At 41.4% G+C, this 9,076-nt stretch overlaps 1 long non-coding RNA gene across 1 annotated transcript; it reads right to left on the bottom strand.

The window, feature by feature from the left end:
* Positions 1 to 338: 338 nt before the first annotated feature.
* LOC140272670 (uncharacterized) lies at positions 339 to 2,439 on the bottom strand. Its single transcript, XR_011907969.1, has 2 exons — positions 2,377 to 2,439; positions 339 to 840 (listed from the first exon to the last, which is right to left on the bottom strand). It is a non-coding gene; the product is annotated as an uncharacterized lncRNA (long non-coding RNA).
* Between the last annotated feature and the right edge of the window lie 6,637 nt (positions 2,440 to 9,076).

Below are 9,076 nucleotides of genomic sequence, written 5' to 3'. Positions count from 1 at the left end.
TATAAACTACTTTAACTGTTGCATTGTGACACCCCTGCTGCTTGCTGACGTCATTGTCATCATGTGGACTGTAACAGAGAAACTACGATCATCACTGCCCTCCAGTGGTCACGGTCAGTAACTACAACTCCTCACATACAGTAATACTGATGTTCTCACCAACATTACTCCTCTTACTGCAGGATTCTGGCTCTAATGTTCATCAGTCTGATAATGAGAGAGTCAGCAGAGAGATAACTGACTGATATGAACTGACAGAGAGAAAAAGTCTGACATCAAACTCAGATGCAGATGTGCTTCCAAGAACTCAGAACATCTGTTAGTTGAGACAACAGCTGTTCAGAGTTAGACATCAAAATGTTTAATATGTTAAAGTCATCGTCAAACAACATGTTGCAGTGCACAAGTTTACTAAAGCTGTCCAATAATCAATAAGAACAACAATTAATAATCAAATCACAATCCAACAGTTTTTTCTGATAAAGCAAACGAATGTTAACAAAATCAGAACAACAAATCCTTCCTTCTTCCCTTCTTTCAGTGGATTCTTCCTTCCTTTCACTTATCCTCTCTCCATCCTTCCTTCCATCCTTTCCTCCTCCTTTAATCCTTCTTTCTATCCCTTCATCTTTCCTTCCTTCTTCACTCATTGCAGATGTTTGAGTTATTTATAATTCAGCTATTTCAAGCAAACAGAAAATATCAGGAAGAAAACAACAGTCACGGTTAGCCTCATGTCACTTTGTGTTATTCAGTCATTAGACTCTCCTCAGCCAGTTGCTACTCTTCATCATCATCATCATCATCAGTGGAGGGTCGAGTTCGCCTAAAGAAACCCAGCTGCACACACACACACACACAGAAACACACACACACACAGAAACACACACACACACAGTTTGAGGTGAATGTTCAAGCTGAAAACTGAGGAAACATTAAATTAGACAAAATTTGAATGGAGTTTGGTGTGAGCCGCTGACACTTGAACTAAACTCTATTTAAAAGCTAAAGATGCTTCAGCTTCTTCTCTTATTTGATCCCAAATCTGGGCTCTGAATTCTCCCTGTAAACTTACTTCATGGCATTCATCACTGCTGCTCCACCAAATCTGACGGCCGTCCACATTATTGTTAAAAGCTTCACAACCAGTCGACCAAAACCTGATTCCTCCCTGATCCTGATCTCCTGTCGTCTGAAACAGCAGAGCCGGCTTCGCTGCACTTTGGCCCTCAGTTTCTCATATTCAGGTGAAAATAATCTACAGGAGGGTTATAGCAAAGCCAGAAAGATCTGCTGTGCCACTGAACTGAATCAAGGTTCTTCTACACCCTTCAGCTTCTTTATTTTCTCGGTTAAATTCACTCTTTTTAATGTAAAAAAGCTCTTATTGGTTATTCTAACATAATGTTTTGTATAAACTACTTTAACTGTTGCATTGTGACTCCCCTGCTGCTTGCTGACGTCATTGTCATCATGTGGACTGTAACAGAGAAACTACGATCATCACTGCCCTCCAGTGGTCACGGTCAGTAACTACAACTCCTCACATACAGTAATACTGATGTTCTCACCAACATTACTCCTCTTACTGCAGGATTCTGGCTCTAATGTTCATCAGTCTGATAATGAGAGAGTCAGCAGAGAGATAACTGACTGATATGAACTGATTAAAGGTTCTCCAGCTTCTTTATTTTCTCGGTTAAATTCACTCTTTTTAATGTAAAAAAGCTCTTTCCAACAGCACTTTGATTTCAGATGGTTTTATCATTTATATTCAGCCTGATTTTATATTTTTAAATGAGATGTGGCTGAAATCTGGAGATAATTCTCAGCTTTCTGAACTATACCCTCCAAGTTGTGACAGTTTGAACCAGCCCACAGTATGTGGCAGAGCGGATTTTTACATGTTTTTAACTCTCTGTGACTTCTACAGAAATATTGTAACTTGTGACATTCACACAGCATGATGGGAATCTCAACCCTCCAACATTAAAAGTTCCAACCATGTAGATTTGTCAGCCCGTCACCACGATGAGAACAGCCGCATTCATTCAGCGCATTCTTGGCTGGAAACTTCTTCCAGCGTGTTATTGGACACCGCTTCTTCACAGGATTCGTGGACTCGCGTCAGGACACGCGCGCATTAAAACATTGTTAAAAGATAAAGAAAAGAAAGAGACGGATTTTGGTGGGAAATAGTTTGGGCTACAGTACGATTGTTTAGTTCTCTGTGCGGGTGTTCTCAGCTCTTTGAAATGAATCATAGCGCCCTACGTTGGCTGCAGACAAATCCAAGCAGGTGTTGTGCTGCAAATAATGAGAGAATTAGCAAAACCTCACTGACAGAAGCAGCCATCAAACAATAACTTCAGGGACCTGCAGACTGTTCTTTCCTCTGGACATGGGTGCTATCGGGTATAGTTAGGAGGAGCCAGCTCTCCTACAGCTTCTGTCGGGGAGAACTACTTCGGCACGACACAGGTCGTCCCCTCTCAGGCACCGCGGCGTCGAGTCGCTGAAGGACTGAGAGCCAGTTAGCTCGGGCAGCTTCGCTGACATCGTATCTGTGACGGCAGAGTATGCAGCCAAGTTCTCTATAATCTGCTCAAGTCTGTCACGGGAATCCGACTCAGAAACTGTGTGTAACTACACATGGGAAGCGAATTCTCACCGGGATTGTGCGACGGTGTCAGAGGACGCCATGTTGTGTGCAGCTGAGCCCGACAAACGCAGAAGAAGAGCGGTCACTGACGTCACTCTCCTGCGCCGCTTGGGATTCTTTGAAAGAAACTTTATTATTATTTTTACTTATATTATTCTACGTAAATGTGCAAAAAGCACAGCACACAAAACATTGTACAGATACAGCAGACTCCCGAGCCATCCCACCAAGAACTGTTAAAGAAATTGTTTTCAGATATTATCTTTATGGTTGTTAGAAAATTTAATGGAGAAAATAAACCGCTGTGAAAGGCAACAAAAGGTTTTCTCTGAGTAAATTTACATTTAGGAATGTGAAATTTCGCCATCAGTATGATGAGGTTAATAATAAATGTTTTGTTGAATTTTTCTTTATTTTTGTTGAAGTCAAAGAGCCCAAACTGAACATCCCTCTGATGTTCTGAGCTGAGCTGCAAGTAAGAACAGGTGAAGCAGGGCACCGATGTCTAATGCCTCTGGAGACATTAAATCCAGGAGACATTCCACCCATTAGTTTAACTGAGCTGTTACTTCTGTGATGTAGACTTTTGACAGCTGAGAAAAAATAGTTGCCAAAGCCAAATTTCTTAAGGGATTGTAAAATGAACGGATGTTGGACTGTATCAAAGGCTTTGTAGGAATCCAGAAACACAATGAACCCATCATCCTCCACCATTTCTGGATAATCCAACATGTCTCGGACGAGCCTCACATTATCTGCAACATGCCTCTTCTTCATAAAGCCTGACTGTGTTTCCTCGGTAACAGAGTCCAGCTCTGATCTGAATCTTGTTGCCAATAAGTGAGCTAATATGTTGGAATCGTTCTTTAGTAGCAGGTCGCTCGCCTATTGTCTAAAAGTAGATTTTCCTTTTTCGCTTTGGGAATTAAGAGGGGCATTGGTTATTTCTATATTCTATAAAGACTTTCTGTAAAAAGGGAGTCAGTTCAGCAATGAAAGATTTCTAAAATTCAGCTGTTAGTCCATCAGACCCTGGAGATTTATTGTTTCTGAGCTGATTGATGGCTTGCTGCACTTCTACAGCAGATAAAGGCCTGTCACAGGATACTTTATCTGCTTCACCTGTTGTCTTAACCGACAGGGAATTTAAAAACTATCAGCTGCCGATTGACAACATTTGGAACTGTACAGGTCTTTAGAACAATGAGAACAAAAACCTGCTATTTTACGATGATCTTCAGTAACAGCTCCGTTAATACTGAACCTACTAACATTATTGTTGGCGGCATTAAAGATTAAAGAAGTAATGAGTGTTTTGTTCTCCTTCTTCTCACCATTTGGAGCGAGACCTGATAAAGGCACCCTTTGCTTTCTGGAAATATAAGTCATGGAGTTATATTTGCAGGAGAAGGAGTTCTTCTGTTTCTTCCTCTGTTGAGGAGTCGGGTTTTTGCTGGATAAGTTAGTTCTGCTCCACACAGACTTCAACTCTTCTGCTTTTCTCGCTTTGACAGCTTGAGCTCCACACTTTCCTAAAAATGTTCCCAACTCATATTTAAGGAGTTCCCAATTAGTCCCAAAAGAGTTTTCATTGTTTGCTTTGGAGCAGTAAAATGAGATCATATCCCTCATCCTTTTTTAGTTTCACTATTTTGTAGCATAGAGCAGTTAAGTTTCCAGTAACTGGAACAAATGACAGGTGTTAAAGCAGTGAGGACATTAATAGAGATGCATATTAATGTCATGTTTACATCATCCTTTTTACAGTTTGTAAAAATGATACATTTTCATCGATGAAGTAAAGTTTTTAGATAAATAATTAAACGTTTTATCAAAAAGTCTAAAATCATTAAAAAGTCTAAATGTTCAGATACTAAAAACAAATTTAATGTAAAAGAGAAAATATCAAAATGATTTTTGAAAACATTTGTTGAAGATTTTAAAAATTCAACATTTCAAACACAAAGTCAAACATTGTGAGACTGAATGTTAAAATAATGATGTAAAATTATGTAAAATATCAAAAGTCTGCGATCAGAACTCAATAATTCAGTCTATAATTGCACATCATCTGGATGAACCCTGGCTGCTCACCAACCTTCTGCTCATTGGAGCAGAATCAGTGAAGATCTGTCAGCAGGTTGGAAATTCATCTGGGCTGACTGCAGCTCAGTGATTCCTCTCTGATGTCACAGTTTGTCACATGTGCAGCAAACTAACTGCAGCTGACAGCAACTGAATGGTCTCAGCTGCAGTGAGCTGCAGAGAAACACAACATACTGATATTCAGTGTGAAGCTTTGACTGGAAACACAGCAAAACAACATCCTGGACGAATGGCAGCTTCCATCTTTAAAGGACTGGAAGAGGAAGAAGTTTCCAAGGAATCATTCAGAAGAGTTTCAACCAGAAACTGACTGAATCCATGAATCTGAAAAGGTGTTTCTGAGTGAAAGAGACAGACATGTACAGACTGAACTATCTGTTCAACAGTGATTCTCTGACAGGAGGAAACTCTTTATGCTCAACACAGAGACACTGAGGAACCATGTGACCCAAACCAGACTGTAAACCCAGGATGCAGAGGTTCTTCAGTGAATGTGGTGTTGAAGGTGTGGAGGTGGATCAGTGTGTCAGAGGAGACTCTGTAGAAGGACAGAGTGCCAGCAGGACGGTCCAAATACACTGCTACTCTGTTAGAGACAGAGGAGGAGGAGGAGGAGGAGGAGGAGGAGGAGGAGGAGGAGGAGGAGAAGAAGATGGGTGTCTGTCTGTTATTGTGCCAGACAGAGAAACCAGAACTATCAGAGCATCTCAGACTCCAGGACTGATCGTTCCTTCCAAACACACAGTCTCTGTATCCTCTCCTGCTGATTCTTCTGTAACTCACTGATATAATAACCTCTCCTCTCCACTCGACCTCCCAGTAACAGCGACCAGTCAGAACATTTCTACACAGCAGCTGAGGCCAGAAATCAAATCTGTGTGGATGATCAGGATATGACTGAACCTTCTCCACATGTGTCACCTTCCTGTTGTTGTCAGACAGTTTCAGTTCTCTGTTCACTGTGTTTGTGTCGATGGTGAGTCGACAGGAATCTGATGGAGAGAACAAACACAATCCAGCTGCAGTTATTGATCTATCATCTGTTCACTTTGATCAGTGAGTGATGTGACAGTGTGAAGATGGCTGGATGTCATGAATCAGATGAAGAACACACTTACACTTCCTCAGACCTGGTGTCAGCCATCGTTCTCCAGCAGGCTCCACCCTGAAAGGAGGAGGGGGGTCAGAGCAGCACCGTCTCTTTCAGCATGCACACATGGACATTACATGGCTCTCACACAAACATTGTTCTACACTGAGGAAGATGCTGACTGCTCATGAGTCCTTCACACAGCCCCACTTGGAAAACACAGAAATATCCCTTTAACTGGATGAATAAAGTCTCTGAATCTGCTGAATATGTTTCCTTACAGGCTGTGCATTAACCAGCAGATGATCTACAGGATGCAAGCCAGGTTTTTATTTGTCAAACACAGAGCATTTGGTTTACTGACTCCATGAGACTTTCTGCTGTTAGCTGGGGATGGAGCTAACTAACTGTTACTACCAGCAGTGATGAAGAAGGACTTTTTGGAAGAACTTGCTTCTATCCATTCTTCATCCATCCGTTCTTCTCCTGATGCTGTTCTGTTGGGCTCTGAGTGCTTCAAAGGTACAGCGCTGCAGGTACCGACTGCAAGCAAAGTCACAGGGAAACGTGGACAGGATGTTCAGTGATGTGGGAGTTCTCCATATGAACAGGTGGAATGGGCTGGATAACGAGGCCCTGAAGGGGCTCTCTCTACCTTACGCTATGAAGTGAGGGGAAACTGACAGATTTATCATCATATTCAAGGGAATAATGACAAGTTATATTATTCAATCTCATATTCTGGCCATTTTATATTGAATATGTCGGCATTTTTTTATTCAAAAAATATGATTATAATTCATTTTATTTAAAAAATAATATTTTAGGGGGGCTTCAGCCTAATGACGCCACTGTTAATAAGTAGTTTTATTGCACTGCCATATTTATACAACTTTTAAATCTTGGGACACTCTGTAGATAAAGTTCTATATTTTTAATATATATTTTCAGCTGTTCTGTCATTATTTATTCTAACATAATGTTCTGTATAAACTACTTTAACTGTTGCATTGTGACTCCCCTGCTGCTTGCTGACGTCATTGTCATCATGTGGACTGTAACAGAGAAACTACGATCATCACTGCCCTCCAGTGGTCACGGTCAGTAACTACAACTCCTCACATACAGTAATACTGATGTTCTCACCAACATTACTCCTCTTACTGCAGCATTCTGGCTCTAATGTTCATCAGTCTGATAATGAGAGAGTCAGCAGAGAGATAACTGACTGATATGAACTGATTAAAGGTTCTTCAGCTTCTTTATTTTCTCGGTTAAATTCACTCTTTTTAATGTAAAAAAGCTCTTTCCAACAGCACTTTGATTTCAGATGGTTTTATCATTTATATTCAGCCTGATTTTATATTTTTAAATGAGATGTGGCTGAAATCTGGAGATAATTCTCAGCTTTCTGAACTATACCCTCCAAGTTGTGACAGTTTGAACCAGCCCACAGTATGTGGCAGAGCGGATTTTTACATGTTTTTAACTCTCTGTGACTTCTACAGAAATATTGTAACTTGTGACATTCACACAGCATGATGGGAATCTCAACCCTCCAACATTAAAAGTTCCAACCATGTAGATTTGTCAGCCCGTCACCACGATGAGAACAGCCGCATTCATTCAGCGCATTCTTGGCTGGAAACTTCTTCCAGCGTGTTATTGGACACCGCTTCTTCACAGGATTCGTGGACTCGCGTCAGGACACGCGCGCATTAAAACATTGTTAAAAGATAAAGAAAAGAATGAGACGGATTTTGGTGGGAAATAGTTTGGGCTACAGTGCGATTATTTAGTTCTCTGTGCGGGTGTTCTCAGCTCTTTGAAATGAATCATAGCGCCCTACGTTGGCTGCAGACAAATCCAAGCAGGTGTTGTGCTGCAAATAATGAGAGAATTAGCAAAACCTCACTGACTGCAGCAGCCATCAAACAATAACTTCAGGGACCTGCAGACTGTTCTTTCCTCTGGACATGGGTGCAATCGGGTATAGTTAGGAGGAGCCAGCTCTCCTACAGCTTCTGTCGGGGAGAACTACTTCGGCACGACACCGGTCGTCCCCTCTCAGGCACCGCGGCGTCGAGTCGCTGAAGGACTGAGAGCCAGTTAGCTCGGGCAGCTTCGCTGACATCGTATCTGTGACGGCAGAGTATGCAGCCAAGTTCTCTATAATCTGCTCAAGTCTGTCACGGGAATCCGACTCAGAAACTGTGTTTAACTCCACATGGGAAGCGAATTCTCATCGGGATTGTGCGACGGTGTCAGAAGGCGCCATGTTGTGTGCAGGTGAGCCCGACAAACGCAGAAGAAGAGCGGTTGATGACGTCACTCTCCTGCGCCGCTTGGTATTCTTTTAAAGAAACTCTATTGTTCTACGTAAATGTGCAAAAAGCACAGCACACAAAACATTGTACAGATACAGCAGACTCCCGAGCCATCCCACCAAGAACTGTTAAAGAAATTGTTTTCAGATATTATCTTTATGGTTGTTAGAAAATTTAATGGAGAAAATAAACTGCCTGAGCTCACTGTGAAAGGCAACAAAAGAAGGTTTTCTCCGAGTAAATTTACATTTAGGAATGTGAAATTTCGCCATCAGTATGATGAGGTTAATAATAAATGTTTTGTTGAATTTTTCTTTATTTTTGTTGAAGTCAAAGAGCCCAAACTGAACATCCCTCTGATGTTCTGAGCTGAGCTGCAAGTAAGAACAGGTGAAGCAGGGCACCGATGTCTAATGCCTCTGGAGACCTTAAATCCAGGAGACATTCCACCCATTAGTTTAACTGAGCTGTTACTTCTGTGATGTAGATTTTCTAGATGTAGACTTTTGACAGCTGAGAAAAAATAGTTGCCAAAGCCAAATTTCTTAAGGGATTGTAAAATGAACGGATGTTGGACTGTATCAAAGGCTTTGTAGGAATCCAGAAACACAATGAACCCATCATCCTCCACCATTTCTGGATAATTCAACATGTCTCGGACGAGCCTCACATTATCTGCAACATGCCTCTTCTTCATAAAGCCTGACTGTGTTTCCATGGTAACAGAGTCCAGCTCTGATCTGAATCTTGTTGCCAATAAGTGAGCTAATATGTTGGAATCGTTCTTTAGTAGCAGGTCGCTCGCCAATTGTCTAAAAGTAGATTTTCCTTTTTCGCTTTGGGAATTAAGAGTGAGAGTAAATGTGTTGGGGGGGGGCATTGGTTATTTCT

Source organism: Leuresthes tenuis, unplaced genomic scaffold (genome assembly GCF_036924035.1).
Source record: "Leuresthes tenuis unplaced genomic scaffold, fLeuTen1.0.hap1 SCAF_17, whole genome shotgun sequence".
Taxonomy (NCBI): domain Eukaryota; kingdom Metazoa; phylum Chordata; class Actinopteri; order Atheriniformes; family Atherinopsidae; genus Leuresthes; species Leuresthes tenuis.
The sequence above is the reverse complement of the archived record's forward strand: the minus strand, read 5'-3'. Positions and strand labels throughout refer to the sequence as shown.